General features: G+C 44.9%; 1 protein-coding gene across 2 annotated transcripts in view; it reads right to left on the bottom strand.

Annotated features, from left to right (window-relative positions):
* Nucleotides 1–23235, bottom strand: part of FAM107B (family with sequence similarity 107, member B) — a 174160-nt gene that overhangs the window by 56143 nt on the left and 94782 nt on the right. The window contains exon 1 of one of the 2 annotated variants that reach the window (XM_012660951.1): nucleotides 7077–7149. The exons of the other annotated variant lie outside the window; for it this stretch is intronic. The gene's annotated coding sequence lies outside the window, so the exon portion shown is untranslated. Of the gene's footprint in view, nucleotides 1–7076; nucleotides 7150–23235 lie in introns of those variants that run through there. 2 annotated transcript variants of the gene reach the window in all.

Genomic DNA, 23235 nt, shown 5'->3' with positions numbered 1-23235 from the left:
AGTGCGCTATTCCAACTGGGATTCCAACCCCTTTCTGAAGCTAAGACGCCACAAGCTTTAAATACACAATTAAGGGAAAACCGAGGAGTGGTTGAGAGGCGGCAGTTCTGCAGAGAGAAGACTCGAGTTTGATCTCAGCTCTTATAACCCTGGGCAAGCTTTTGCACTCAATGCTTTTAGCGTCCCCATTTGTAAAACACTGATAATGGCACCCATGGAATTGCTTGGAAGATCACAGAAGATAATGAAGGTAACCATGTCTGGCATATAATGAATGCTCAGTAAATGTTAGCTATCCTTATTTTTATTATCATTGCAAGGCACATCTCACGGGAGGGTTTTTCTCATTAGCACGGAGTACCTCTTTCTGACAAAGGCCAAGAATGTTCCTCAAAAGCAGATGTGTTATGCAACAACAGATGAACCTCAAAAACATTATGCCAAACCAACAATGCCAGACACAAGAGGCCATGTTATGTGATTCCATTTGCAGGAAATTTCTAGAAAAGGCAAAACTAAAGACAGAAAAAAGATCTGGGAATGGGAGGGGAAAGAGACCGCAAAGTCTAAAGCTGAACAGTGAGGAGGCTGTCCAACCTTACAAATTTACTAAAAATTACAGAACTGCCCACTTAGAATGGGGGAATTGTAGGAAATACAAGTTATACCTCAATAAAGCTATCCTAAAAAAAAAACAAAAAACAAAAAAAAACAAGTAGCTGCATTTCCAAAGTGTCTGCACTGGTACACTCACATTAATCTGGCATGATCGTAAATTCAGATATTTACAGAGCGTAGCAAAATGGTTGAAAATGCAAAACGTGGGCCCAAATCAGACTCAGATCCTAATCCTGGCTCAGCTTCTTCTAGGGCAAACTTTTTACTTCTCTCACTCTTGGTTTCCACCACATCTGCAAAATGGGAATAAAACAATACTTCAAGCGGCTGTGGTGAGCATTATGAGATAATCCACCACCAGTCTTCCCACAGCTGAAACTGGCACCATCTTTCACCCAGTGGCTGGCGTCACACGCAGTTGCTTTCGCTCTCAAACATCACCTCTCATCCATCGCCCCAGCTCCATCCCCACTCATCTCCCAGCCTGCATCCTGCCCCTCTGCAGTCCCTGCTGCCCTCCACAGCCAGGGAGACATCTGTAACATGCAAGGCCAATCTATTCCATGCCCTGCTCAGAACCCTCCCACGGCTTCCCCATCAGCCAAGTCCTGCCCACGGCCTGCAAGGACCCCACCTCACATCCCTCTTCCTGCCCTGCCCACCCGGCTCTATCCACGCCAGCCTTCTCGCCATTCCTCTACCACAGGCTCCTGCGGCCCCTGGGCTGTTATTTGCACTTGCTCTGCACAGAGAGACCGGAACAAGGCTCACCCCCTTGCTTCACCCAGATCTCAAAGTCCCCTCCTCAGAGGGCCTCACCCTATTAGAAACACCACCTGCTTTCCCACCAGACTCCAGCCCCCTGGCCTGACTTAGTTTTCTTAACAGCACTGATCACAGGAATCACCTCATCCATGTGGTTATTTACTGTCTGTCACCCCACTAGCATATAAACTCCACGCAGGTGGGGATTCTGTCTGTCCTCGCCACCATCCTAGCCACAGATCCCAAGTCTGGAACACAGTAGCATTTGTTAAATATTTGCTGAATGAATGACATATCATAAAGCACTTAACACGATGGCTGGCCACATAGGAAGTGCTCAAGAACTGTTAGTTGGTAATAAAAATATTGCCGTTATTATTGTTGCGTTTCACAGATAAGAATATGGGAGCCCTGAGAGGTCAGACTCGAAGTCTGACTGTCTATGACTCCTACGATGCCTCCCACCCCATGAGCACAGACTAACAGGGCGGACCCAACACAGCAGGAACCTAAAAGATGACACAGCCGCTTCTCTTGTCTATTCTGAGCCCTGCCTCCTCTCACCTGTGCGGGAGGGTGGCCCACATGTTATCAGAATCCCAGGGCACTGCCGAGAAGGACAACCAGGTACAGTGCACGCAGGCTTCCATCTCAAGACACCTCTAAGAGGTAGGTAAGTGTGATTATTTCTGTTTTTATAGAGGAGAATGTTGGAAAACAGAAATAATGACCTGCTCCAAGATCATACACTAATTCACGGCGAGCTCAGGCTTAAGATTCTGAAAATTTTAAAAGTCTAGGCCTCTCTCCTGCTAATACACTACACTACTCTCAGCGTCCACTTAAAGAAGAAAGAAAGAAAAAAGAACCCTGACCACAGCTTTACCTATTTCAACAGACATCAAGTCATAAGGGAAAGAGTTTTGTAAGTAAAGTCCTTCCACATACACATATCCATAATAACATTCTCGACTTTCTCCGGGACATGGGAATTTTAATCCATCTATATTAGACATTTATAAACGACTTCTGATTATACTGCTGGACTCCATGACTCTATAGGACTTTATAATATAACATGATGGTTTTTGTAAACTCATTAGCATCCATCAGGCCCAGATGCCTTCAAACCTGGCTGACGCATGAATGTTAACGTTAACCCTCACAAAGTAAGCTCTGTCTCATATATTAATGACGACACAGTGAAGCTTACGCCATGGTATCACAGCCCTCCTCCTACACATTTTACTATGACACTTGAGGAAAAATGTCACAATTTGTGTCCAAAAATAGAATAAAACATGCTATTTCCAATACCAAAACCAGGCTATTTTTAAAACTCTCCTGAAAGCAAGAAGATATCCTGAGGAGGCAGGTGAGGACAAAGGACAAGGCCCCTCACCCTCCCAAGGGTCCCTATGTCAAGCACCTCAACGTCACTGCCGGCTGTATCTAAAATCTGAGTTGAAATGCTATAAGCAAAATGTCTATTTAAGTCCTTAGCCCATTTTTGAATCAGGTTATTAGTTTTTTTTTACTAGTGAGTTGTAGCAGTTCCTTATATATTTTGGATATTAACCCCTTATCAGACACATGGTTTGTAAATATCTTCTCACATTCCCTAGGCTGCCTTTCACTTGATTGTTTCCTGCGCTGTGCAGAGGCTTTTTAGTTTGATGCCATCCTGTTTCTTTATTTTTGGTTTTGTTGTCATGGCCATGTAATCATTGCCAAGGCCAATGTCATGAAGGTCTTGCCCTGTGATTTCTTCTAAGAGTTTTGTGGAAATCAACTTAACAGTCCACCCACAGATGAATGGGAAAATGTGGTATAGGCATAAAATGGAATACTATGCAGCCTGATTTTTTTAAAAAAAAGGAAATTTTGCCATATGCAACAACATGGAGGAACCTGGAGGACATTATGCTAAGTGAAATAAGCCAAGCACAGAAAGACAGATACTATGTGATTTCGCTTACATGAAGTATTTAAAGAGTTAAACGCACAGACGCAAAGAGTAGAATGGTGGTTTTCTGGGATAAGGGGGAAATAGAGAGTTAACTGATCAACGGGCGTTTCAGTTAAGCAAGACGAATGATGTCTAGAGATCTGCTGTACAATATTGTACCTGTAGTCAGCAATACTACCAAGTACACTTAAAAATTTGTCAAGAGTGGATCTCTTCTTAAGTGTTCTCCCCATAATAACATTTTTAAAGGAACATTTTTAAAAGGCTCTGAGCACTGATGCAGCAGCATAAACACCCACCACCTGCCAAGTCTCAGGGACCATGTGCGGGGACTTCACGACCTCGCATGTGTCCTCACCATGCCATGGGAGGTAGATATCACCAAGTCAGCCTCACCAGTCAGAACACTGAAGCTCACAGGCCTCACGTGACTTGCTGGAGGTCACAAAGCTGGTGCCTGGATTCCAACTCCAACGTGCCTGGCTCAAAGCTCCAAGCCTCTCCTGTACCCTACATGAAGAACCTCGCCTTATTGTGCAAACCCACTCCTCTGGCCCAGAGCCGTGGCCAAGCAAGGCTGTCACGCATGGATGCTCCTGCATAACTCAAGTTGGCACTGACAACGGAAAGGAGAACAGAGGAAGAGGAGAGACAATCCTCCAACCACATGTACCCACAACAGCCATGATGGCCATCGCTGGTCTGCATCTTGCATCTTTTCAACGTTCCTCATTCGAGGAGACTTGACAACATATACTTAACCCAGAATGTTTCCAAGGCTCAGTGTCCCTCCCATTTAAAGACTTCTAAGCCTCACACTGCTAAGGACTTCTCTGGCAGCCCCTCGGGAAGAGCACCCTGAGCAAGGCCTGCCCTCGCATGGCCTCTAAGGGGAGCTTTGCTTACACCCCAGCTCTCACTGCCACAGCCTGGAACTTCAAGACTTTGCTGTGTGGAAGGAACATTACTGTCACCAAACCACATGACCCATACACAGATACACAAACCCCTACAAAGCGCGGACCATACATCCTGCTTTACTATTAAGGTAAACCCACATCTTTGGTAGAACATCTTTGGTAGGGGAAAATAAAAACAATGCAATGACAAGAGTGTCCAGTGGCCAAATCTATGGCTGAATAGGTAGCTTAAAGGGACTTAAAGGGCGACGACTCCCCCAACAAATCCAGGTACTTCCACAAATGCTCGAAATCTAGATCTTACCTAACCAAACTCCCTGACCCCCTTTCTCCAAACACTTGCACACAGAACTCCGGAGGGAAGGGGCAGATGGGACGTTAGTGGTAACATTAAACCATATTACCAATCTGCTGTGTTCCCTCTTTCAGTCAGGACAAAAGTCTTCTACCCCTCAACCATTCCCAAAGAAAATCAGTGAAAATCTTCTCCATCTTTACTTGCGACATTTTAAACAATTAAAAAAATATATATATCATGGGAATGAATGAATGAATCAATGAATGACAGCATCCATCCTCCCGCAATTCAGGAACAAGTTTTTTCATTTCACTTCTCTCCAGCACAAACCAAATTCACTTTTAACCATCCCAGGAATGGACTCTCCAGCCTCCCAGGGTAGGAGATTCTGACATTTCCTTTTGGAGTTTGACTTTTACATGGAGAAAGGTACCACGATTCCTGAAGGAATGCTGATCAGCAGAGCAGACGACACGCTTGACTGGTCCACTCACAGGTCACCACCACACTGCAACACTGCCCTGAGCGTGCGCGCAGATTAGCCCCAAGTATTAGGAACAGTAAAATGCACCTGATAGTACAAAACCACAACTTCCTTCTTGTAAGTTCTCCTAACTTCGAAAAGTATTGCATCATCCTAATGATCAACCTACTTCTAAATGGTTGTCTCAAAGACCACTTTTTGTTTTCTATTTTTTTTTTTGAGACAGGGTCTCACTGTCACCCTACGTACAGTATAGTGGTGTCATCAAAGCTGCATGCCACCTGGCTAGGCTAATTTTTTCAATTTTTGGTAGAGACGGGGTCTTGTTCTTGCTCAGGCTGGTCTCAAACTCCTGACCTCAAGGGGTCCTCCCGCCTTAGCCTCCCAGAGTGCTAGGATTACAGGCGTTGATTCCTTGTACTGCTATTCCTTGTTCTACAAAACAGAATTCCTTTTCATCACATATTTCTCATGAATTAGAACACAATTTTACTCCTTAAATATTTTAAAAGCTGAAAGATATACCTTCATTTTAAAAAAGAAGTCAATCCCAAATTACTCCTGAAACCCAAAGACTACAGTCCATCAAAGTTTTCTGTGAACTCAATCTTCTAAATAAAGTGGAAATTACATTGTTTTCCCTCTATCTTCCCTTTCCCTTCTGTGTAGGTGGTTATTTGCAAGCCTGTAAGAAAATATATTTCAAAACAACTTGTCAGTATTAATCATGTGTCAAAGCGGCAAACCATTATTGCAGAACTATCATTATTAAAGATGTCACAGGTACAGGTAAAGATCGATAACACCTTCGTTTAGTCTTCGTGTCTGTGTCTATCTACACAAACACACCATGGCCCAAACCATAAATCAAGCAAAGATGCCTTCATCCTCAGGTATGTTTGGGTGATGGGCACATGAGTGATCTTTTTTCTGTATTTTTTCAGTTTCAAATATAATCTTGTGTTTAGCAATTTTAAACTTGAAACTACTAGCATGAAGAAATCTCTTGACAGGCACTTCAGATACTACCTCAATTTAAAGCAATTCGTTCGTTGGTTAAAATTTTTCCGAGTTAAGGCTGGGGGTGAGAGGGGGTATGTGGCCACAGGAGAACTGATGTACCTGTTGGCAAGAAATCTCAAATTTAGGAACATAAAGTCTAACAGGCCTCGTTCTGCTTTTCTGAATGTCCCCTCAATATCTCACCCATTCCAAGCAAGTAACTTTGCTCTGTCACTAAAATCTTTTCCAGCAAGCAAAGGTATGGCTGGTACCTTGCTGCAGAGTAATGTCTGCAATTTATCCTCTCGATAGGATTTCTCTTCGAACGTCGCAAGGAGTGGATACCATGCCCTACACAGCATGTTAAAACTTGCCAACATGCATCGGTGCCACCTCCCGGGGACCTGAAGATGCTTGGAGGGAAATGATGTTACCCAAAATGTTAGGACTTCTGCTGTGCAGACGCCACCCACATTCTGGGTTCCCTGGAGTAGTGGAGACGGAGCAGAGCCGAAAGGGGAAAAGTTACTTGCAGACTGGAACCGGTGTCACGGCCACCCTGAGAGCCGGGGCAACCCCCCGCGGCCCCGCCTTTGTCTGTCGGGCAGGGGCTGGCGCCGGGCCGAGGACCCCGGGCTCCCAGGCCGGGCAGCGTACCCCGTTCCGCTCTGGAAAGGGGCCCCCCTTGGCAGGGCCGAGGAAGCAACGATGAGCCGAGCGGCCGCCGGGCCCCCTTCCCTCACAGCGCCCCCCGGCGCCCCTCAGCCGGGGCCACCGCCCGGGCCCCGCCGCGCCGGCCCCGCGCCCCGGCACCTCCCCGGGCGCGGTGCGGGGTGACCGGGCCCCCCGCACGCCCGCCGCGCTCCCGCGCACGAGGGACCCCAGCCCCACTGCCACTCACCGCCCGCCCGCAGGGAGGGTCCCCGGAACGGGTGGCCGCCGCGCAGCCTCCCCGCCGGCAGCCCGCCTCCCCGCGCCCCTCGTCTTTGTGTGCAAAGTAAGTGCGGGAGGCGAACCCACCTCGGCGCGCACAAAGGCGCGTGGCTCCCTCCGGCCGGCTCCGGGCGCCCGCGGCGGCCCCGGCGGTGCGACTGGTCGGCGGCGGCCCGAGGCGGCGCGAGGGCGGCTCCGCGGCGGTCAGGCCTGCAAGCCCGTCCGGCTCAGGGCGGCTCTGGCACCCCGCGGCCCCGCGCGTCCAAATTAAGCGGCGGGGCGGGAAGGGGGCGGGGCTATGTCGGCTATGCTCCGCCCATGACACGCCCACCGCGCCACGCCCCCGCCTTCCTTCCGCCCCGCCCGCCCGCCCGCGTGCACCACGCGGCCCAGGGAGAGACTCGGGGGGCGCTGGGGTTGCGTCGGGAGGGCCTGGTGTCGCTTCAGCACGGTTGGCTTCGGGACTCGGGAGAGGAGAGGGAACGTTTGAAGAAAAACACTGAGCGTCACCAGGAGAGAGGGCAAAATGGGACGATGGCAGACCCAAGTTCACAGCCACAAGCAAAGCCCTTGCGCGCTCTCATTCTCTCATTCTCTCACGTTCTCTCTCATTTTCTCTCTCTCTCTCTCCCTCTCTCTCTCGCTTTGGTACGCAGGAGTGTTTGGCCACCTGGTGTCTGGTCTCATCTCCACTCCACGCCTGTGATGCTCCCGTCCCCGTTGAAATCCTGCCAATACGTCTTGGAAGAAAACTCAAAAGGAATCAGGGAGGAAAAGGAAGCAGATTTGTTGTAATTGGACAAATCCATTGCCAAGCCAGGACTCAAAGCCCAGTGACCTGGAGATTGACTCACATTCCACCTGCTCCCTTCATCAAAGGGTAATTAGAGATTTAAATGTGTGCACGAGGGAGAAAGGGTTTCTTTTACCTCTTTTTCTCCCTGCTTTTCATTTTCTTCAGCTCTCTTACGGCAAATTGCTTCTCTGGCCAAGCCCAGGGCTCTGAGATTACCATCCACCTGAATTGCAGCAGGCTCAAAACCAAGATCTGAAACGGTATCTGTTTCAGAGCAACCAAAAGGACAACAGGTTCGTGGATTTCAGATCAAAAGCTTTTTCATTGTCTTGGCAACCGATGACTAAGGGTTTATTTATTGGGAAACTTTGCGGACTAAAACAGCTCGGGCCACAGTCGTACAGAAAAGTCATATCAACCATGGATTTTCGTAAACAAATTACTTATTCTGAGGATAGCTATCACACGCAATGCCCTCAGCCACAGCCCCACAGCTGTTTAAGGGCCTGGCCGTCAGTAGGTCCCTGAAGCCCCCTGAGAGCTGGGGTCATCTGCCACAGGATTTGGAGAGAGAAGCTCCTTCCCGGCCAAGAAGCTGAGATGTGTGAACTTATCTGTGGTGTCTCCCATGATTCTTCCTTCTCTCCCATCCTTGTCTGTTCTTGACAATGGCTCCATCAGTCGCCAAACCAGAACCTATTAATAGCATCCAATTTAGAATTTCCCTCTCCCTCCCCACACTGGTGTCAACTCCAAGTCCTGTGCGTTGTACAAGATGCCTAGCACTCCCTCTCCCCCGCCCACCCACACTGCCACAGTTGCTTTGGGACCCTGTCACCACACTGTGGCAGGGGTTCCTAACTGGCCTAGCCTCACTTACTCTGATCCCACTCACTCCTTTCTTCCCAACTGCTTCCCCAGTGAACTTTCCGAGTGCAAACTGCTCAGCTCCTTCCTCTACCTAAAACTCTTTAATGGGTGCCCAATTCTTGCTATGTGATCCAATCCAAGCTCCTTAGGACAGGAGTAGCCCATAGTGCAACTTAACTTCTCTGCTACCACCTTGACACTTCTGTGAGTTCTTCCTACATCCCCCAAATACCCAGGGTACCCCCCCAGCCATAGTGCCATGTTTGCTAAATGGCCCTGCTCTGTGATGTGATGATGATGACTGGGTGGCAGACTGAGTATGTCAACTCGTTATGCTCTTCTATGTGCTTCTGCCTCTGCCTAACACACCTTCACCCCATCTCCCACCGCCAAAAGCTCATCTCCTCTCTAAGACTCAGGCTTCTTCAAAAAGCCTTCCCTGACCTGCTCACTGAATGGGTCTTTTCCGCCCCTCCTGCCCCTAGCATGGCATTGTCATTATTGCACTGTATTGTAAACGTGTGCCTCTTTGAGCACAGAGTTTGTGCTGCACATACGTACGTATCCTTACAACCCTGTGCCTAATGCAATATCTGGCATATAAGGAATGTTATGGACTGAATTGTGTTACCTGCCCCCCACCCCTGCAATTCATATATTAAAGTTCCAACCCCCAATGTGACTGTATTTGAAGACTGGATCTGTAGGAAGGTAATTGAGGCTAAACGAGGTCATAAGGGTGAGGCCTTAAGCCCATACGTCTGGGGACCTTATCAAAAGAGGAAGAGACATGAAATCTCTCTCTTTCTCAGTTTTTGTGCACACACAGAGAAGAGGCCATGTGAGCACACAATAAGAAGGTGGCTGTCTACAAGCTACAAAGAGAGGCCTCACCAGAAACCAACCCTGCTGGCACCTTGATCTGGGACTTCCAGCCTCCAGAACTGTGAGAAAATAAAACATCTTGTTTAAGCCACCCAGCCTGTGCTATTCTGTCATGGCAGCCCCATCAGACTAATGCAAGAAGCACATATTAGATTCTAGATTCTAACCTTGGTAAAGCACTCACCCACCAGTGAACCTGACTTGTCCGCACAACACAGCCTGGACAAACGTCTGTGACACCAAGCCACGGGGCAGAGAGTCTGTATGTGATAAGTGACCACACAGTCTCTTCCCTGTCCTCTGGAAGAAATGGAAACAGAGGCTTGTTCCATAGTCTGGGGTACAAAGGCCTACAGGCTGGAAGTCATGACCCTACCCCTGCCCTGATACCATACTTTCTTTTAAAGCAAAAACAAATAAGGGGAGAGCAAATATTTACTTTGAATTTCCCAATTTGAAGCTTTATTAAAAGATAGGAGGCCAACACCAATTTATTAAATCCACTCTTTGGGGCTATTTCACATCCCTAGGGGATCTAAGGGGGTTTTTTTTTTTTTTTTTTTTTTTGAGACAGAGTCTCACTCTGTTGCCGGGCTAGAGTGCTGTGGCGTCATCCTAGCTCACAGCAACCTCAAACTCCTGGGCTCAAGCGATCCTCCTGCCTCAGCCTCCCGAGTAGCTGGGACTACAGGCATGCGCCACCGTGCCCGACTAATTTTTTCTATATGTTTTTAGTTGTCTGATTAATTTCTTTCTATTTTTGGTAGAGACGGGGTCTCGCTCTTGCTCAGGCTGGTCTCGAACTCCTGAGCTCAAACAATCCACCCGCCTCGGCCTCCCAGAGAGCTAGGATTACAGGCGTGAGCCACCGCACCCGGCCCTAAGGGGGATTTTGATCCAGGTAAGATGAAGTATCCAATTTGATTTGGGATCCCCGTGGCCACTGTGGGTGGACCCCAGACATAAGAACTTCAAGGTTATGGACTAGGGTGATATTTATTATATTTGTGTCCATACCATCCACCACGGCACCTGCAACATATCGCTGTGTGTGTGGTGGGTGTCCTTTGAATGAGGAAGCCTGGCATTTCAGGACACAGCTGGACTTCCCAGGGCTACACCAGGGAAACAAGAGTCTCACGTCCTGTAGATTCCACATCCTGAAGGTGGACAGCACTCTGCGAAAGGTCATGGGCGCCGGTGGCCTAGGAACCTGCTGTGCCGTGCTTAGGTTTTATTTCTGGGCTGACACAGTTTATCAGGCGGCAGGGAGGGCCTTCACTGACTTCCTTCCTCCAAATACAATGCAAAGAAAATACTCCTCTGAATGGTTTCTGAGTCATTTAACCCATCAGTGGTGAGAGATTCTCTAATCTCACATTACTGGAAAACATACATAACAATTTTCCATCTTAGCCTGCTGAGTTCGCCCTTATACTCGGCTTCAACCTCATCCTTTTGCATTGACATCTGGGGGCTTTTTAAGTTTATTCCTAGGGAAAATTGAAGAAAGCAGAAATGAACATTTGGGGACATAAAACAGAGCAAAGCGAATCAATTTGGAATAAGATATGTTGTTTTTTATCTTCCACTTTGGTCATCTTCCCTATACATAATCTTGTTACTCTATACCCTAACCATCACTCTGAAGAGCTCCAAAGAGATGGGAAAAGCTTAACAATGTCCTAGAGGAGGAAATTTTGTTTTTACAGGTATACTCTTTGTATCTTAAACTTTGCACTGTGTACAGGGACATTTGAATAGGTAATAATACATTCAAAAAGAAAGTTTTAATTTTAAAATCATATATTTTAAGCCATGTCATTTAATATCTGTACTCATTATCTATTATTGTATAACAAACCACCTCAAAACTTAGTGGCTTAAAGCTAGAGTGCATGATTTGCTCACAAAACTGTGTGGGCTGGCAGTTTGGACAAGGCTCTGCTGGGATATCTCGTTTCTACTTCATGTGGTGTTAGCGCAGCTCTGTCTTGCGTTTGCAGTCAACTGGGAGGTTGGCCAGGGACTGGCTTGTCCTGGCTGGCCTCAAAATCCAGAAGGTGACTGCAGCTATGGGAGTGGACATCTCAGATCCCCTACCCAGGGCCTCCTCAGCAAGATGGCTGAGACCTCCCTACATGGCAGCCAGGTCCACGTGAGCGAAAGAGGAAGTGGTGCGGTTCTAGCTTCAAGGTCATTCTGCTGCATTCACTCATTTCAAAACATCACAAAGTCAGCCCAAATCCAAGGATTGGGGAAACAGATTCCATCCCTTGATGGTAGAAGCAGTAGTCACATTGCAAAGGGACCTGAGTCCAGTTCTAGGATAGGAGGAATTGGTGTGGCCCTCTTTGCAAATAATCTTCCCCTGAATCAGACATGAGGAACTAATAGTGGAGGATGACAGTAACAGGTGCTCAAATAGTCTCAAGGGAAATCTCTCTGATTATAAACAAGACAAAAGCCCTTTGCCGTTGAACGTAACACTTGTAAGAACAGATTTGATAAATTGGTGTTCATGTCCTGAATTGATAGGTCAAAGAAAATAATTAATGTCTGCTTATTTGTTTTTGGTTTAAAATAATAATGGGGAGCAGGGAAAGAAAAAAGAAGAAAGGCTTTAGGACTCTAATGGAACTAAGGTTGACCAGGTTCCAAACTGGTGTATTAGACATCTATTGCTGCTTAACAACTTACCATGTACTTGGTGGCTTAACATAACCCTCAGGTATTAATTAGCTCATTGTTATCCAGGCATGGCATGGCTGGGTTCTCTGCTGAAGACCTCCCAAAGCCAAAAATTAAGATCTTGGCAGGGTTCATGGTTCATCTCATCTGGAGCTCGAGGTCTCTTCTAAGCTCATTCAGATTGCTGGCAGAATTCAGTTCTTTGTGGTTCTAGGACTAAGATCTCAGTTTCCTTGTTATCAACTGGGAGCCACTGTCAGCTGTCACGGTCACCCACATACCTCACCATGTGGTCCACCCCATGAGCAATGGCTCGACAAATCCTTCTGGGCTTCCAATCTCTGACTTCCTCTAGACTCAGATTTAAAGTGTTCATGGGATCAGGTCAGGCCCCACCCAGATCATCTTCCTATCTTATAGTCGACTGATTTGAGACCTTCATTACATCTGCAAAATCCCTTCATAGCAATACCAAGATTAGTATTAACATATGGCTGAATAACTGGCGAAGGTGTGTGTACACCAGGTGCCAGAAATCATGGAGGCTGTCTTAGAATTCTACAACAGATGGATGAATAGGCAGACAGACAGAGGCTCTTTAGGATGAAACTTATAGAATGTGAGGGCAGGAAGAAGGTGAGAGCCTTGCAGAGGCACTGCATACGGAGCCCAGCAGTTATTCAGGTAAGCCAGGGGCCAGAAGGAATCCTTAATGGGTAATAACCAAGCTCCCGCACAGCTCAATGGGTAGTCAGTCTTCGCTGAACCCTGACAACCCAAATCCTGAAAAAATAAGGAAAGTAAAACAAAGTTAAGAATAGGACACCCTAATTTCATCACTTAAATAGCTTAATAATATGAATATAATAGTGTTTCCCTTATTTTGTGTAACTAGATTGCACGGTTATTGTGTGGCATTAACATAATGTTCCATAGCCCAGAACGATAATGCTTTTCAGTGAGGAGACTTATAAAACTCATTGGTGGAAAATTTTTTGTGCAGAGATGTGTGGTTTGCCAAGTACATATAGCACATATCTGCCTTTTAAAATCAGTGGCACTTAAAAGGGATCCAAATGATACATTCAAATCTGAATGACGGTTATAAACTAGACGATAAGCTGTTACATTAGACTAGCCTCTGAGCATGAGCATTTGGGAGCAAAGTAGCGGAATCATTTCGTTAAATATGCTAATAGTGCCAGTAATAAAGATGGATATTCTGTCCTGCAGTAATTACCCACCGCAAAGCATTTCGCAAGCTCTACCACACAGGGCTATATTTCATAATGTAGCTGAACACTTCGCCACTTCTAGAGAGTTTAAAATTCAGGAGAGTTTTAATCTCAAAACCTTTAATACATGTATCGCCTACAATGCTTAATTGGGTTTTGAGAAAACACTTGCTCTTTGTTGTTTACCATTTTAAAATTAAAGAGACTCTGTAAAATGGTGGTTCTCATTTGTAACTGCTGTTAGTCACATGAACTACTGCAGGATGCAAAGATCTCAGTTTTATGTCTTTTTCATTCCATGAATCCACAAGCAGAAAAAAGGATTTCCTAAGAGTCTTCCTGCATATTAAAACTAAAATCTCTAAAAAGCAGAGAGGAAAAAATCCTCAAATGCTCATCCTCTCGAAAATAAGAAGATACCTTACTAGTGGATATTAATGATTAAACAAACCATCTCTGTATTTAAACACAATAAAGATAATTCCTATGTATTTCTTAATTCAAATAACTAACGTATAACACAAATGGCCATTTTACTGAGAACGTTCTAGAATGTGCTCCAACTTTTTCTTCTTTTGGATATTTACTTTTTTTCTTTTCTTTTTTTTTTTTTTTGAGACAGAGTCTCACTCTGTTGCCCAGGCTAGAGTGCAGTGGCATCAGCCTAGCTCACAGCAATCTCAAACTCCTGGGTTCAAGCAATCTTTCTGCCTCAGCCTCCCGAGTAGCTGGGACTACAGGCATGTGCCACCATACCTAGTTAATTTTTTCTCTATATATTTTTAATTGTACAGATAATTTCTTTCTATTTTTGGTAGAGACGGGGTCTCACTCTTGCTCAGGCTGGTCTTGAACTCCTGAGCTCAAATAATCCACCCCCCTCGGCCTCCCAGATTGCTAGGATTACAGGCGGATATTTACTCTTGATACACACATTTCCATTAGCATGAAGTATCCCTGGGAATGCCTGGATGAGTAATAACTACTTGAACACCATTTTTGTATATTCACCTGCCTTTTATTCACTGTAATAAAATAAGTGCATGGAGTAATGAAATAAAGACTAGACTAGGACCTAAGAGATCTGCTTGATGACCTCAGATAAGATACTGAACTCACTGTGTAGCCTTCAGTTTCTTCTGGACTTAATGGTAAGTGATTTTGTAGCTTATTTATTTATTTATTTATTAGTCCTCATATGTATAAAAAGTTTGGCGCTAGCAGTGTTGCAGCCCAGACTTGGCTGGAAAGAGGGTCTGTCTGACCCACTCTGAGCTTGCCAGTAAAGTCCAAACTGCAGCTAAGGTTAAATCTTGCCAGAAAAGGTTTGCTTATTAACTCCGCTTAGAGAAGGGTGCCACCCACACACTTGAACGGCTAATGATTAGTGGAGGACTTTCAAACCTGCATTTCAACTGATAACACAAAATTGAACACGAACTAAAATTCAAACTAACGTTAGCAACAGCTGGATGATGTTAATATTAACGAACGTTTGCATTTTATAAGGAACAAAAGAATGAATGAATGAATGAATGATAGAAGGACAGAGTGCTTCTGGGGCAGCTGAGGGCAGTTTCTGGCGATGTTTCTCAGTTCTCCCTGTTCCCCTCTCAGACGGGCACCACCAGGACTCTGAACAACCTGCGCTGTCCTCAGATTGCAACTTGCCCCGGTGACCTTGCTTTTCTAAGTCAGCAGCTGAAACACATTGCAGGACACTGCACTTTGACAGGTGCCTGTTTTGCCAGCTCGTTTCTCCTTACAACGACTGTGGGAGCCATTTGCTGTCATCCACGCCACTTCACACACAGCTACTCAGAGGGATAAAAGAGAGAAGGAAACGTGAAGATATGATAGACACCATCTTTATCTTCTCCAAAATGATGAGAGACAGAGACAGGCTGAAAGACAATGGCACACAAAGAACAAATCAAAAAAATATTAGAAACGAAAATGGAGACATAACCGTAGAAACCCAAAACTGAAACAAGAACACAAAAACACAATGAACAACTTTCTTGGGAAATTTAGAAAAATTCCTAGAAAAATATAACTTGTTACAAGTGACTTGGGATGAAACAGGTAACCTACAGGATGCCATAAACTTTCAACGAATTGGACTGGAAATTAAAATTTTCTCACAGAATAGGAGGAACCTAGTGCTGTGAATATTGATTTTAATAATGATTTGCTCATGATAATTCTTAGCTTGGTTGGAAAGATTTATAGTCTTTTAAGAGACAGTTTATCAGTGTGACTAATCAAAAGCAGAACGTCTCTTTTCACTCTTTTTTTTTTTTTTCTGAGACAGGGTCTTGCCCTGTTGCCCAGGCTGGAGTGCAGTGGAGTCATCATAGCTCGCTGCAGCCTCCAACTCCTGGGCTCAAGTGATCCTCCTACCTCAGCCTCCCGAGTAGCTGGTACTACAGGCATGTGCCACCATGCCCGGCTAATTTTTTTTTTTTTTTTTTTTTTTAGAGACAGATGTCTCACTGTGTTGTCCAGGCTGGTCTTGATCTCCTGGGCTCAAGCGATCATCCCACCCTGGCCTCCCAAAATGCTAGGATTACAGGATTACAGGATTACAGGTGTGAGCCATTGTGCCCAGCCTCTTTTCACTCTTGATTTCCCTACTTACCCCTGTAGTCCCTTATCAAGAATACCCTGACAGTTTGCTGCACAAACTTCAAGATAATCTCCATTTCCTCTCTCAGGCCCCACATCTACTTTGGTGACAAAGCCAAGTGTAGGGACCGTCCCTGGGCAAATTGGCTTAAGCCCAGAGTCAGCGAAACTGGGCGTGCTCTCCTTGGCGCCAGAGGTCAATAGGCCCGGGCACGGCCTCTTGACCAAACAGAACTATTCCTCATGACAGATAGCTTTATGATAGATAACCAAGCGCCTGAGGTCTTGCAAACAAGCCAAGGCGTCTCATTGTCCTGCATATACGGTAATGAGATAAAGAAGTTAAGATGCAAGAAGTTAAGATGCAAACGTCTGCTTCCCTTAAGCAATCGTCAGGAAGGAATGCAAATGTATTTTCCTCAGGGCGCCCAAGGTAGTCACGTGCCAGGAAGTAGCTGCCGGACAGAGAAAAGTATAAGAATAAAGCGACTGGTAGAATTGACTACTGCAGTCTTGTATGTGCTTTTGTGTGTCTGTGTGTTTCTTTCTGTGTCTATCCCCCGTTCTGCAATCCGGGCCGCGACAGCCAAGCTATCGCTTTCTCTATCATTTCTCCCAAATTCACATTTTCCTCTTTATTCCTATCAAATTCTGCCTGGCCCACGCATACGTAATCCTTACTGAGTGCCTATCGGGTACTATGGCTTTCCTTCCACCTGCCCCACGCACTAGATGCTATGACTCAAGCCATCTCCCTGGCAGGCCACAGCAGCTCGGCTAAGCCTGTAAAACAAATGACACGATCCTTCCCCTCAAAGCCAGACCAGAGTTACTTCTTTTTCTAAGAAAGGGCTTTCCATCACTTATAAGTGGGGGCTAAATAACATGCACACATGGAAGCAGAGTGTAGGACGATGGACGGTGGAGACTTGGAGAGGTGGGGGGTGGGCAGGGGGTGGATGATGGGATGTGGCCTGGTGGGTACAATGTGTGTGGCTTCAATGATGTTTGCACTGAGGCTCCGACTTCATCGCAATGTGATGTATCAATGTAGCAAAATTGCACTTGTACCCCATGAGTATATACAATAAAAAATAAATGGAGAATAAAGGACACAAAAAAAAAATCAAGAAAGGAAAGAGAGAGAGAGAGAGAGAGAGAGAAGAAGGATGGAAGGAAGGAAGGAAGGAAGGGTTTTCTTTTCCCCGAAGCAGTTGTCCTAAGGAACCAATGCAAATGAGTTCAGCCGAGGTGACAATTAAGAAAATACACAGAGGAAGGAGAATTTCACTCTCAGAATAATGCATTTTCTCATGAATTATCATTACTGGTCAGAGTGATCACTTTCAAAGAAAACTTTACACTTCTTCAGAAATGGTAGCTTCTTTAATGACTTAGAAAGACCTGGGCCTTATGAACAATTATCAAAAGATATGTCTAGATAATTCTTCCCCAATTAGCTATTTTCTCTGTATGTTTAGGATGAAAATAGATAAGCCAAGTCATGAAGGACTCTGAACACTGCTTCCATGAAATTTTTCTGATCTGTTTTACTACTTTGGATAATGAATTTTATTCAATTACTGATTTTTTTCTGTCTTCTCAAATTAGAAATGAATCCCTAAATAAAACCTTTAGTAATCTATAAAGTAACATGTGGATTTGGAAGTCATATGTTCTTTTATCATCCTTATTTATTTTTGAGCAAGTTGTGATTCTCAATAATGGGAAAAAAATCATACATTTTTCAAGTTATAGAGAAGTCATCAAATAATATAATTAAAAATGCCTTGGATAATAAAGCCATGTCTGTGTAAGATAAAGGCAAGAAAAAGCCAGGTGTGGTGGCACGCACCTGTCGTCCCAGCTACTCGGGAGGCTGAGGCAGGAGGATCGCTTGAGCCCAGGAGTTTGAGGTTGCAGTGAATTATGACCAGGCCACTGCACTCCACCAACCTGGGTGACAGAGCCAGACCCTGTCATTAAAAAAAAGAAAGGAAAGAACGCTTGCTTTGCCTACCAGAGGGGCCAGATATTACAGCGATTAGGTCCACTGATCAAAGGATATGAGCTTATGATCCATATTCCTCCCTTATCAGCTGAGTAACCCTAAGTTATTCAGCTTCTCTAAGACTCAGTTTTCCCATCAGCAAAATGGGGATTTATGCATTTATTTACTTATTTAACAAATGATATTTAGCGAGCACATTCTTTGTGCCAGGCACTGTTGTGGTCCCTGAGGACACAGCAGTGAACAAAACAGAAAAAAAATCCCTGCCAGTGTGGGATGTATATTCTAGAAGAGGGAGTCCAAAAGGAAAGTAAGGAAGGAAAAGGAATGGCAGGAAGGAAGAAGAAAAGAAATAAGAAAAGTAGAAACACTTATGGGACGTCAGTGTTCACTATTGCTGTGTTCTGGGGAGAGAAAGTGGAAGGGGTGTCATTTTAAATAAGGTGGCAGGGGACGGTTTCTCTGAGAAAGTGACATTTGAGCAGACACCTGAAGAAGGCGAAGGAGTTAACTGTGCAGATACCTGGAGGAAAAGCTTTCTAGGCAGATAGAACAGCAAGAGCGGAGGTGTTGAGGTGAGCACGCTCGCTGAGTTCAAGGGACACAGACAGAAGGGATGGATGCCAGACGCTGAGGGCAGTCCTGGAGTGGGGGCGAGGGCCACAGATCACAGAGCGCCCTGGGGGCTATTAGGGACTCTGGCTTTTACTCTAAGCAAGATCGGAGCTATTGGAGGGTTTGAAACAGAGGAGGGATCTGGTCTGATGATCATTTTAAGAGGACCACCTGGCTGTTGCATTGAAAATAGACTCTAGGGGCGCACAGGTCGGGGCAGAGAGACCAGCCAGAAGGCCGTTGCGAGAGGGAGGGGGTGGGTTGAGAAATGATCCCGTGATGGACATTCTGAAGGGAGAACCAGCAGGTTTGCTCATGGATTAGAGGTGCGATGGGAATAAACAGTCAAAGGCAACTCCAATGTTTTTGGCCTGAGGGCTTGAAAGGATAAGTCTCCTCTTTCAAAGAAGGGAGAGGCTGCGACAGAAGCCACCATGGGAAAGGAGTCCAGGTTTGAGAATGTTGGGTCTGAGATGCCATCGGTCACCCAAATGAAAAGGAAAACGAGGAAACATTTGGCTATGGTTAAGAGCTGGGCAGGAGGTCTAGGCTGGGGCTCTGAACTCAGGGGTCATCGGTGTGTGTGTGATGCTGACAGCCAGGGCCTGTGCGTATTAACAAGGGAGGGATGGAGCACCGCGCCCTGGGGGCCACCCTGTCATTTAGCGGTCAGGGAGCTGCTGGGGATGAGGGAAAGAGACTAAGAAGGAGGGGCCAGTGAGGGAGAATGGAACAAGGGAGGCTGGGGCCTGGGAGCCAGGCAAGGCTGGGGTTTCAAGCAAGAGAGCGTGGTCACCTTTGTCAAAGTAACTGCCAGGTCGCATGAGAAAGGGACTATGTACCAACCATAGAGTCACAGGGGAGCAGGGTGGGGAGAGGGAGGCCTGGCCGGGATGGTTTCAAGAAAGGACAGGAGGAGAAGAATTGGAGGCCACTAGTAGAGCCACGTTTGTCAAGGGTAGTAGACTGAGGGGAACATGGGGCCTGAGAATGTCCCATTGAATTGTTTCAGTTTTTTCTTACGAATGGGAGAAATGAATGATTTTCTGTAAGCTGAAATGACCTTGTAGTGAAAGGATTCATGAATATCCTTTCTGGTCTTCTAGACATTCAACTTTGGTCTCACCGAAGTGAACCCTCTGCCTCCGACAGTTTCCCTCAGGTTGGCATGAACACGCTTCCTCCCACCTTGCGATCTCTGTTCCTGACGTTCCCTCCAGCAGAAATGCGAAAGTTCTACCCATATATCAAGTTTCTGCTCAAGTCTCAACTTCTGCCACCAGATCTTCCCTAACTTCTGTATTCTAGATAGTATCTATACTCAAGAAGCTAACAAACATGTCTGTCCTATAAAATAATTTTTTGTACATATTTTTTTCCCTAATTACCCTGTAAATCTTGAAGGCAGCCAGGAATTAATGTTTTAATCTCCGCAGCATTTATAACTGTGAGAGGTTCATCCTAGGAGCTAGGCAGATATTTATTGAATTATATTAAAAATCAGTATAGTGGAATTACTTAAGGCATCATTCTACTATTTCTCAATTATATGAAAAAATCACAAAAACTTAGCTTAATATTTTATTCCTTCGAACATTTTTATAACGATTATTTTAAAACGTTCTGAAAGAGGTTAGACATTTCTTTGTTGGGATAAAGAAAGCTCCTTAAGGGCAGTGTTTTTCAAAAATGACTCTGATCTGCTTGTGGATGACAGAACCGTGTGTCTTTATTGGACATTTTAATAAAGCTGAACGTAGGGCACATTGCAAGTTTGCCAGAGATACAGTTCCTAAGACTCAGTTTTATACATAGGAAAATGATCTGATTAGGAGTTCTATGGAGCTATTAGAAACTCAAGCTTCAAAAATACCATGGCAAAGGAAAAGACAAGAGACATTGTTTTTACTGAGATTTCCACCACTCTCCCAGTGACATAAAGGAAGCCCTGGGGACTACTAATGAGGTAGAAAATGAATATGCATGAGCTGGAATCACACCAAGAAGCCAATAAAAGATATTGTTCCAATGCCTAGGTCAGCCTGGTATAAAAAAAAAAATGGAAAGACCCCGTGGGTATATTGTTGGCAAGTTTGTGGCAGACTTTTTTCTAGGCTTATCGGAGAACACAAAACTTTTTTGAATAAGAACAGCAGTAATGAAAGATACATGAGCCATTGTGACAGTCAGCTAATGGGAGTAAAGAAAGTAAAAAAAAATAAAATAAAAATAAGGCAGGCAGGTGGGTAAATAGGAGCAGGATGAGGGAGAGAAGAAAGGGAAGAAGGACCAATAAGAGAAAAGGAGGAAAAAGACGAAAAAAGATGAACAGGAAGAATTAATCATAGACAAGAATGGGGTAGGAGGGAAGGAAAAGGAAATTAGCCAAACTGAGATATTTTCAGATATTTTTGGAAGGTCATGCTCTGGTTTTCACTGTGAATTGAAGACTCAGGAAAGAAACCTTCCTGTTGAGGTATGTGCATAATTCTTGTTACGCACCTTGCTAGTGATTGTTGCATATTAAGATAAGAGTATCTGCAGAGAGAAGGGGTTTGCACCTGAAGGATGGGGCCCTTACTGGTTTAGATTCCTGGGGAGCATGCACGTCTCTCAAACTTGAAACAGGAAGTGGGGGAGAGACCTGGTTTTGCTCATGAGAAGTTAAGCCATTCAGGAGACACCATCTTTTAAAAAAATGGTATTAACTGAGTATGATTTAATATAACATTGTACATTCTAGCATTTGAAGCTTAAGATAGCATGATTTCACCACTTATGGCTTCTTCGAATTGTTGAAACGGGGAAGTAGCTGTCTACATTTGAGTTCAGACAAAAGTTCAACTGTGAGCCCAGAGCCACAGGCAGTTGTAATCCAAGAGCCAGCTGTCCTGGGAGGGAAGGCAGAACACAGCCAGGTCTAGGAAAGGGCTGTCAGGAGAAAAGAAGCAGGAACTAGGGAACAGTTTAGGTAGATGCCAGAGACATAGCCTGAGTTATGCGCATGAACCAGAGCTGGGAGCCTATCCGCTGCCCCCCAGACCTGAGCTTGTCATGAGGGCTGTTGCCTGTAGTCACCAAAGGACCATTCTCAAAGTGCAGACCCTGCCTCTTTGGAGATTTCCTGCATTTTTTCCCTTGCTTTTTTGGTTTTTAATTTTCTTGATTTTTTTATGAATTTCAGTTAACCCTCATATGTCTAACAATCTTTGTTAGGAGCTATAATTCCTCAAATTAGAATTGTTTACATATAGATCGCCTACAGTGAATCTTGGTATTCATTCACTTTTTTGAAGCTCAAAGAATCTTGGGTCTTTTTTTTCTTAAGCATTTTTAGTTTTCAAATTGTAGTATTTAAGAATTTTTGTGAATGTTTTCTTGAGGTGTCATTTATATACAGTAAAATTTACTCTTTTTAATGTGCCATTGTATGAATGTTGACAGAGTTGTGTAACCATCGGACAATGATGACGAGAACATTTCACTCCCTGAAAATTTGACTCCCTTTTGTGGTGAACACTCTTCCCCCCACCCACAATCACCGCAATCCCACTCTGATTTTTGCTCCATAACTTTGCCCTTTCCAGAAGGTGGAAGAAATGACATTATGCAGTTTACAGTCTTTTATGTATGGCTTCTTTCACTTCCTGTAATGCTTCTGAGATTCAGCTATATCAGTAGTTTGTTCTTTTTATTCCCAAGTATTCCATTGGATGGATCTTCCCCAATTCATCCATTTACAGTTGATTGAATGCTTGGCTTGTTTCCAGTTTTGGGTGACTATGAGTGAAGCTGCTATCAGGTCTTTGTGAGAACATATGCTTTCGTTTCTCTTGGGTAACTACCTTGGCGGGTTGTATAGTGTTATGGGTTGAATTGTGTCTGTCCTCCCACAGAAAAGATATATGGAAGCCCTAATCCATGGGACCTCAGAATATGACCTTCTTTGGAAAAAAAAGTCATTGCAGATGTAATTAATTAAGATGAGGTCACAATAGAGCAGGGGGAGCCGTTAATCGAATATGCCGAGTGTCCTCATAAGAAGGGGAGAAGAGACACAGAAACAGACACACAGGAGGAATATGGCCATGTGACAATACAGGCAGAGACTGGAGTGGTCTATCTCCAAGCCAAGGAATGCCAAGGATTGCAGGCAAATATCAGAAGCTGGAAGATGCAAAGGGTACTCTCCTCTAAGCTTCAGAGGGACCACAGCCCTGGGACACCTTCATACTTCCAGCCACCAGAAGTGTGAGCTGTAAATTTCCGTTGTTTTAAGCCACCCACTTTGTGCTACATTGTTACAGCAACCCTAGGGAAATAATGCACAGGGTAAGTGTACATTTCACTTAGTAGGAGCTGCTAAACTGTTTTCCAAAGTGCCTATATTTACATTCCCACCAGCAATGCGTGGGAGTTCTGGTTGTTCTCCAATCTGCCAGCACTTGGTATTATCAGTGTTTTTTATTTTAACCATTCTAATAGGTATATAATGGTTTTAATATGTATTTTCCT

Source organism: Propithecus coquereli, unplaced genomic scaffold (genome assembly GCF_000956105.1).
Source record: "Propithecus coquereli isolate 6110/MARCELLA unplaced genomic scaffold, Pcoq_1.0 Scaffold69, whole genome shotgun sequence".
NCBI lineage: Eukaryota > Metazoa > Chordata > Mammalia > Primates > Indriidae > Propithecus > Propithecus coquereli.
Note: the sequence above shows the minus strand (reverse complement) of the source record. Positions and strands in the feature narration are given on the sequence as shown.